General features: G+C 40.3%; 1 long non-coding RNA gene across 1 annotated transcript; it reads right to left on the bottom strand.

Annotated features, from left to right (window-relative positions):
• Window positions 1-304: 304 nt before the first annotated feature.
• Window positions 305-7,317, bottom strand: LOC146753530 (uncharacterized). Its single transcript, XR_014940031.1, has 3 exons — window positions 6,964-7,317; window positions 6,300-6,466; window positions 305-624 (listed from the first exon to the last, which is right to left on the bottom strand). It is a non-coding gene; the product is annotated as an uncharacterized LOC146753530 (long non-coding RNA).
• Between the last annotated feature and the right edge of the window lie 1,506 nt (window positions 7,318-8,823).

Here is an 8,823-nt window from a genome sequence, read left to right as displayed (position 1 = left end):
CACACTGCACTGTTCAGCTAGATCTTGTGTTGGGCTATTTTCAACTCTGTTTACCTATTTTTAGATTCTCATGGTGTGCTTCTACCTACACCAGTTTCTTTCTTTCTCAAGCCGATAGGCTTGCTTTTCTCAATAAATAAATAAATAAATAAATAAAAATAAAAAATTCTTGAAGTCAGCTCAGCCTCAAAAACAAGCATTAACAGGTGTTACAGATGGTAGGAAAATAAACATTTTTCCAAGGCTGTACAGGAGGACTTCTGAGGCAAAATTCAGCTCATATGTGTATTATCAAAGCTATGTGTTCCAGTTTTAAAAGGGCATTTTTAGAAGCCTGGTGAGTTATTTTACATTTTATCCTTTGTACCATATTCCTTCTCCCCAGAGCAAAATATTACCTGAACATATAAAAGATCTGTTATTTTTTAAAAACAAAAGCATTTTGTTCTTCTGGATTACTAGTTAATCTGTTTACTTGTTTCTCTACTGAAAGAATCTGGATGTTGCTCGCCTTCATTCTTTGTGACAGCATCGATAACGGCAGGATGGTTGGACTTAGAAGATCTTGTAGGTCCTTTCCAACATAGTGATTCTATGATTCATGACTGGCATTGGCAAGACTATCTGCATGGAGCAAAAAAGAATAATCAGTTGTGTCATTGACAAAGCATAAAAAGGTGTAGGAGGCATCTCTTGTAATGCACAGAGTGATGACATGTACCAAAACTGAATTTTGAGGTTCTTTTGGACCTTACACAAAGTACAGAACAAAATTGGTCTTATCTATTTTGAAAAATTACAAAACAGCAAGGTTCATGACAGAAGTTGACTGCATTGGTATTAAAATAAACACGAAGTCATTATAACTCAGTCTTAAAGTATTACTCTTTCTCCCCCCGTAATTATTTATCAAATTAAGTAGGTGCAAATATTCTTTCCTCATTCCACAATTTCTTATAAAACACACTCTCAAATTGTCTTCTGCCAGAGACATACAAACAGAACTAAGAGAGAATGGCATGTACTCTACAGAATTTGGGGGGCAAAGGAAGGAAAGATCTTTCAGCTGAGACCATATCCATCTTGTAAGGAAGTCCCTTGAATGGAAGAGTTCCATTTAAAAAAGTCCCTTCCCATCTTTCCTTTAGATCCCCATCAGGTGCTGGAAGATTCCCCCTGAGATATCTCTTCCCCAGGCTCAAGATCCCCAACTATCTAAGCCTATCCTCTTAGGGATGGTGTTCCAGCCCTCTTACCCTCTCTGCAGCCCTCCTCAGCACCTGCTCCAACACCTTAGTGTCCTTTTGTTGAGAACCCGCAAGTATCCCAGGTGGTGTCTCACAAGAGCAGAGCAGAGGGGCAGAATCACCTCCCTTGACCTGCTGGCCACACTTCTTTGATGCAAGCCAGGTATGGCATATCATTGATCTTCTGGGCTGCAAGTACACACTGATGGTCGTGTTGAGTCTTTTATCCACCAGCATTCCTAAATCCTCCTTCTCAGGGCTGATTTCAAGCCATTCACCATCCAACCTACATCTTTGGGATTGCCCCCAGCTCATGTGCAGGACTTCCTAATTGGTCTTGTTGAATCACAGAATCACAGAATCACAGAATTATCCAGGTTGGAAGGGACCTCAAGGATCATGTAGTTCCAACCCCCCTGCCTAGCAGGGCCACCAAACATACACATTTACTAGATCAGATTGCCCAGGGCCTCATCCAACCTGATCTTGAACATCTCCAAGGACGGGGCATCCACAACCTCACTGGGCAGCCTGTTCCAGGGCCTAACCACTCTTCTAGTAAAGAACTTTCCCCTAACATCCAACCTAAATCTTCCCTCCTTCAACTTAAAACCATTTCCCCTAGTCCTGCTATTGTCAGCCCTTTCAAAGAGTTTACTCCCCTCCTGGGAGTAAGTTCCCTTCAGGTACTGAAAGGCTGCAATGAGGTCACCCCGCAACCTTCTCTTCTCCAGGCTGAACAAACCCAACTCCCTCAGCCTGTCCTCATAGGGGAGGTGCTCCAGCCCCCTGATCATCTTCGTGGCCCTCCTCTGGACCCTTTCCAAAATCTCCATATCTTTTTTGTACTGAGGGCTCCACACCTGAATCTCACGAGGTTGGCATGGCTCACCTTTTAAGCCTGCCTGTGTCCTACTGGATGGGATCCCTTTGCTCTTGTAAGTCAACCACACCACTCAGTTTTCCCTTCAGGGTGCTGACTAGTGTTGAACTGTTGAACATGGCTCTGTAGGCATAGGCATGTTGCAATGATTCGTGTCTCTCTAGAAATGCCAGAGTGGCAGCATACATTTTCCAAATATTTTACTAGTTTCTCAGGATTTTGTTCTAGGTGCCTGCCTATACCATCTCAAACTCCTTGCCACTCATAAATATCTAGCTACAGGGCAGATTCCTAGAAGAGATTTGTTAATAGTTGTTTAATCTTATGCAAATTCTGAAACACATTTAGTAGGCATAGAAACATTAGTGTACTGGCTTGAACACTCCTGTTCATCACTCCCACACCCTGCTACAAGATTCCTCAAGCCTGAAGATGACTGCAATACTAAATACTAACACCAGACTAGCTTCATGGTCAGTGTTATACCATGCAGAAAAATGATAACCTTAATTTATCTCTCAGAAATAATACATAATGCAGCAGGGATCATATATATAGTGAGTAAGGTATCAAATAACAGGTTTCCATGAAAGAGCTCTGACTGATCTCTGAAAATGAAAAATGTAACATTGTGACCAGTAACTATTAAACTAATACAACTCTTATAGCAATTTACTTTTAACACATTCTGACCAGATCTCAACCCCTCCAGCCCCAAAAGGACTGTCATGACTCAGCCTAGCCAGGCAGCCATTCACTTACTCCCCAGCAAGTGGCTTGAGAGAGAAAGCTGAAACTATTCACTAAGTCAGAAAAGGAGAATGGAAACAAAAATTTATATATACACATGAATATATATATATACATACATATATATATATATACACACAAACCAACTGTACAATTACTCACCATCCTCTGACCAGCACCCAGTTAACGATATAACTTTTTGCAGACCAACACCCCATTGGTGATGCAAAGTCTTACCATCCACCAAGCACTTCCCAGTGAACTCCTCCACAGATTTATAGCCTTCTGCATGCTGTCATGTAGTATCAAATAACTCCCTGCTTAATTGAGGCCAGCTGTCTTGGCTCTACCCTAACCCCTGCCCTGTACTGTAAAGGCAGCAGCTCTTCCCCTGTAAGAAGACTGGCTTGGTCCCAAGAGCTCTCCCAACACTTAGCATTAACAAAAACATCACTGTGCTATCAACAGCTGAAACCAGAACACAGAACTAACAGCACTCGTCTGAAAAGCTATACTTGGGAAGTACAAAGCAAGATAGCCACTCAGAACTGACTGTAATTCTCTGGTTTCTGGACAATTTTCATTTAACCTTATCTTACAGTTTGCTGTAATTATAACGATGAAGTTCAGAGGTACAGACAAACACATAACTGGTAGCACCTCTGGAGTCCATACAGGAAAATGTTGGACAGAATTAACTGTAAGTTTAAAGAGGTACCAAAGGCAAGAAGTCATCTAGCATGGGCACCTCAGGCAAGAATGAACTCACTAGGACAAAACCACATCCAGTTTACTGATGCTACGACTACTTCAGCTTCAACTGTGGGGTGCACATGGAGAAAAGATATCAGAAATGCAAGGAAACGTTTTGTGTTTTTGTGGGCACTGTTTAACTAAGTGTACCTGTATTAAATCATGTTTCTCACCATGAAAACTGAGCTTTAGAATTGCTTTCACAGTAAGACTTTGCCTTTGGTTTGGATGAAATATGTTCTCACCTATTTCTGCAACTTAGATTCCTAATATTCAGATTTTAAAAGTAAGCTATTTTACTGTAATCTTAACATCATACTCAGTATTATGGACACATTGTGGAACACACTAGTACTCCTTAGGTCATTTGTGCTGATAATGCATAATTGATAACACAAGTAGATTGAAGTGGCAGGAATTTCAAATGATTTTTCAGTGCAAAATGTTTCCTGACACTACTTCTGTTCAAAAATAATCCATGCAAGCTGGAAAAAAATTCTATGCATGTAGAATTAAATTGCCAAGAAACTTCAAGACAAAGTAAAATAACTTTTTTAAATTATGCAAGCCCATAAAAGATATAATCAGCTGATGTCTTAAGATCAGTAAAAGTTATAATTTCAGAGCTTTGGTGATCACTTAAATAGTATCTGTTTTCTCACTTTCATTTATTTATTTGTTTGTTTGTTTTGGACTGGGAAATCCCAACTGGCAAAAATCTTGCCTACAGCTGATTTAACTTAGCAAATGTCTTTGAGCATTAACTATTTTATAATAAATAACAAAGGAGTTGCAAAAAGGACAGAGAAGTGTGAACATACATCTCTTCAAGAAAGGTGTGCTTAATTTTTCTGCATGTGCTGAATTTCCTAAGAACTTTCTTCCAGTCTTTCTCTGTACTTGACAAAGAATAAAATTATCGTTTCTGACCCCCCACTGTAGGTACTTCAAAGGAGATAAAAGAATTTTGTCAAAAATGGCTGCTCCTTCTTGTGAACAAATTGCACCACCTCCTTCCACAGGTCTCACTAAATCCTTCTGGAAACACAGTCCGAAGTCTCATACAACATTGCCATCTAGTGATGAAGTACTTGACTTACACTAAAAGAATATTAGACAGTCTTTGTGAAAAGAAAACTAATCAGGTTGTCTATCTTACCCACTCGGGACTACCTTTGAGAACTCTGTAAGCAACAAAGAAGTGATGAGTGTCACTTTTCTTCCCTGCATTCTTTGTACCACCCACTGCAATGAAAATGTGTTTTGAGATTAAAAATGTGTGTTCACACTCTGGAAATCTGCATCTATGTCTGCGTTATCATGCATAGAGTAATCTTCATCAGAGCGGAGGTAGAAGCTGCAGTATACAGGTTCAGAAGAAATAACCATGACTTGTACAAGAATTTTACCAGTGAGGTAGAAAAAAGGAAGTATTATCTTAAGAGATAAGGAAAAAGAAATTCCATTGATCTTGAAATAGAAGAGTTACTAGAGGCCAAAAAATAAATGAATCATTATATCTAACTCAAAATATTTTTGCATGTATATCTTAGTGTTATTAGGCCACTGTATTGCAAAATACAAGGTTAAATTTTTTTCCCCTCCAAATATATTTGAATGCAAATGAATGTTATTAAAGAAATATCAATAGCTTCCCAAACCCTCAATTAGATTTGTTACATACAAGAAACAAACTGCACAAATATGGTACCAAATTTGTAGAAGGCATTCATGCAGTACGAAATTATTTTCAGAAATAACTGAGAAAAAAAGCATAAAAAATTGCACCTTTTTATTTTCTTTTTAAATCTAATGTTGGTGTTTTTCTTTGATCCGATAAGGGGATTAGGCTCATTTCTGCCAGTGACTTCCCTGTAACCTTGGAATAACGTAAACTACTCTTGATGGACTCAGAAATAAGCAAGCTCCTGCAAATCAAAGACAAAGGTCTTCTACAGGAACGGCACACCTATTTCCTAACACTATATATTTTGTTTATTGACAGACAACAAGCTAAGATATCAGCACGAACAGATTGTGTAAAATACCCAACGCACTCGAAAGAGCATTCCAAAAGTGATGAACACAGAATGGAGAAAGAGGAGATGTTGTGAGAGTAAGCTAAGAGGACAAGCCCATAGCAACCTTCAGTCCTCGGGTCAGCTGACAGGCTTTGTAATATTTCTGTTAATACAGAAAGAGTAATAATTAAGTAAATTTTAGATGAGGAACCTTTCTGGCCTCAAGACAGTCACACAACTCTTCCAGTGGTGGAAAATGAGTTTATTTTATGGTCCAGTATAGAGAAAACGATTACTCTTGGAGGTCTTTACATTCCCTGGTTTTGTCAGTTAACCTCACTTGTTCAGCTTCTCAGAGAAGAAACTTACTAATTTTCTTTGCCACCAAGAAGTCAAAAACAATTATCAGGACTTGGGACACATGCATTATTCAGCTCATCAAATAAAAAAATAATCAGGATTTTAAAAATAATAAAAATAATTAAATATAAAAAATCAAAAGCTGACCTGGAGTACTTTTTGAAGGGTACCATTGTGAATAGTATATGCATAGAACTACATGGAAACCTTGCAGCAGGCAAGCTTCTGAGAGCTACCAAGCAATGCAACCTAGCAGAATTCAGAAGGGAAACCAAGAGAGCCTACCTGAGCTCCACTGCCTTGAAATGCTCTGTGCAGAGGGAAGGGAAAGAGGGGAAAACAAACACCGCTCTACATCCCTCTGAGCCAATAGACGCTTTGCCCTGGATTAGCTCTGGTGCTGCATAAGCTGGGCTTCCACAGCATGTGTTCAGGCGGTAATCAAGGCCTCCCTGGAAGAACAAAAAAAGAGAGAGAAACGTTTGCTTTAACAGAGTTTATGTCTTCTGGTCATAACACTTCAGAAGCCTCAGAGGCTTCTTCTCCTGTGTATATTTTCATTCATCTTAGATTTTGCTTTCATTCAATGTGACCTCACTAAGCAAATATTGTTTAAGACCACGAGTATCACATGTATGTGCAGATCTCAAGCTGCTCACTTATCTAGTACCCTTGGCATGATGCTTTATTTTCCTCAGCTGATCATCTAGATTGTGCCTGTTGATTCTGCAACAACAGCCTGTTGGTCTCGATTACCTGTGAGAGGCTCTAACTTTGGCCAGGAATAATCATTTGAGGATAAGTAATTCTCTTGGAATCAGTAAGGCAGTCTTCCCATTCTTTCTTACCATCACCCATCTTACATGTTAATAAAGGCTTCTGGAAATCAGTTTTAAGATCAAGGAACAATTCAGTTCAAGCATATGCAATCATAGGATCCGTACATCACCTGCAAAAGTCATTTTATTCTATCCAAAGGAAACATATTTTCTCTTCTCTTATTTCTTGCTGTGGACAGTGGTTCCCAGTCTACTCAAAGCTCGCTCGCTCTCGCTGTCTCAGAGATCTTCACTGACTGCTGGCAAGTTCCCATCTTCCAATATCCCAGGTGGGAAATACTAGCTTGTATCTGTTGGAAAGGACCTGGGGACTAGGAGGACAAGTGGTGAGAGACCACAGGCTGAATGCAAGCCAGCAGTGTGCTCTGACAGAAAAGAAGTACAACAAGATCATCAGCTGCATTAAAAAGCAGCACAACCAGACCAGGACAAGTCATTCCTGCTTCAACACTCACTGGACCACATCTACAATACTGTATCTGTTTTTGGCCAGGAAGGATAACAACCTGAAGCAAGTTCTGTGGATGACCTCCAGCCTGTGCAGGGGGCTGAAGCTCCCACTCAGAGAAGAGAAGCTGGGGAGAAAGATGTTTGTTCAGAGTGCAGAAGAACCTCATGGCAGCTTCTCAATGCCTACGGGGTGGGGAGAGGGGGTGCGTATGAAGATTGACTGAGGCTCTGGCCAGCAGGTCACGATGGGATAGTGACAGGAAACAGTCATACACCTAAACAGCAGACTAGATAGAAGGAAATAGCTTTCCAAGCACTGAAGTTATTACCCAGAGAGAACATGCAGCCTCATCCCTCGCAGAAGGTGATGATGAGAGTGGGAAAAGCTCTTGAGAAACTTGGTCTCACGATTCCCAGAGCAGCAGGTTCAGGCACAAATCTCTACAAGTCACCTCCACACCCAGTTCCTGTCCAAGCCCATAAATCCATCAGCTTCTCAGATGGAAGCCAGTTGCTTCTAAAACATACAGACAATGATTCATTTTTCAGAGGGGAAAGGTTCCTTAGATAGAGGGATTTCATAAGATGCCTAGGAAAATGCTCGTGCTGTAATTATTTGCTTTACTGAGAGATACCAGCAGCTTTAAAAATGCCATGCTCTAACCTATTGGTGAGGAAATATTCAAGCCTTCCAGTACCTAACCTGTGCTTCAAGACTTCAGTGACAGAAAATCCATTGGATGGGGCCAGAGGAATGCATCTCACCCCATACCCTCTGTACAGCCACCATTTGTTTAAAGGATCACTCTTCGTTGAGGCACAAAACTAGAGCAGGTTACACAACAGACTGACACCACAAGGGCTTCTCTCTAGATACAAACTGCAGCAAAGAGCATCACAAAAATGTGAAACCAACACTCAGATCAGATCTGTGTCTCTGCTCCGCTCATTAGGAGCATCATGTTTTACTCCCCTTTCAGAGGAAGATACTTCTTCAAGGATAACAAAATCCAACTCAGCTACAGAATACAGTACCACATAGCAATAAATATCTAACATTTCCTGTAAAGAAAGAATCCTAAGCACAAGACAATGAAGGATATCTGAGTTTCAGCTGGGACTGAATTATTTTTTTCAGTATCTGATATAATACTACATTTTCATTCTAGAGAAACAATGGAGATAGCGCAGTGATGCTTACAGTTGCTGCCAGGCAGCGTTGTACAGAGCCACAGTCAATCTCAGCTGAGAGCCCAAGGAAGTGAGAAGGAACAGAACTAGGACAGCTGACTTAAACTGGCCAAAGGATATTCCATACTATATGACATATTGTGGAAGGAGTTTTGAAGGGGGTAGAACTTCATGAAAATCTCTTCCACTACTAGGAGGCTAACTGGACACTGATTGGTAGGTAGTGAGCAATTGCTTTTGCATTCATCATAACTATTATCCTTTTCTCTGTCTCAGTAAATAATTCTATCTCAACCCATGAGTTCTACTTTGTGTTTTTTTTTCCCCCT

The sequence above is a fragment of the Coturnix japonica genome, chromosome Z (assembly GCF_054131305.1).
Source record: "Coturnix japonica strain WE chromosome Z, WE-NBRP24, whole genome shotgun sequence".
In the NCBI taxonomy this organism is placed as follows: Eukaryota; Metazoa; Chordata; class Aves; order Galliformes; family Phasianidae; genus Coturnix; species Coturnix japonica.
Note: the sequence above shows the minus strand (reverse complement) of the source record. Positions and strands in the feature narration are given on the sequence as shown.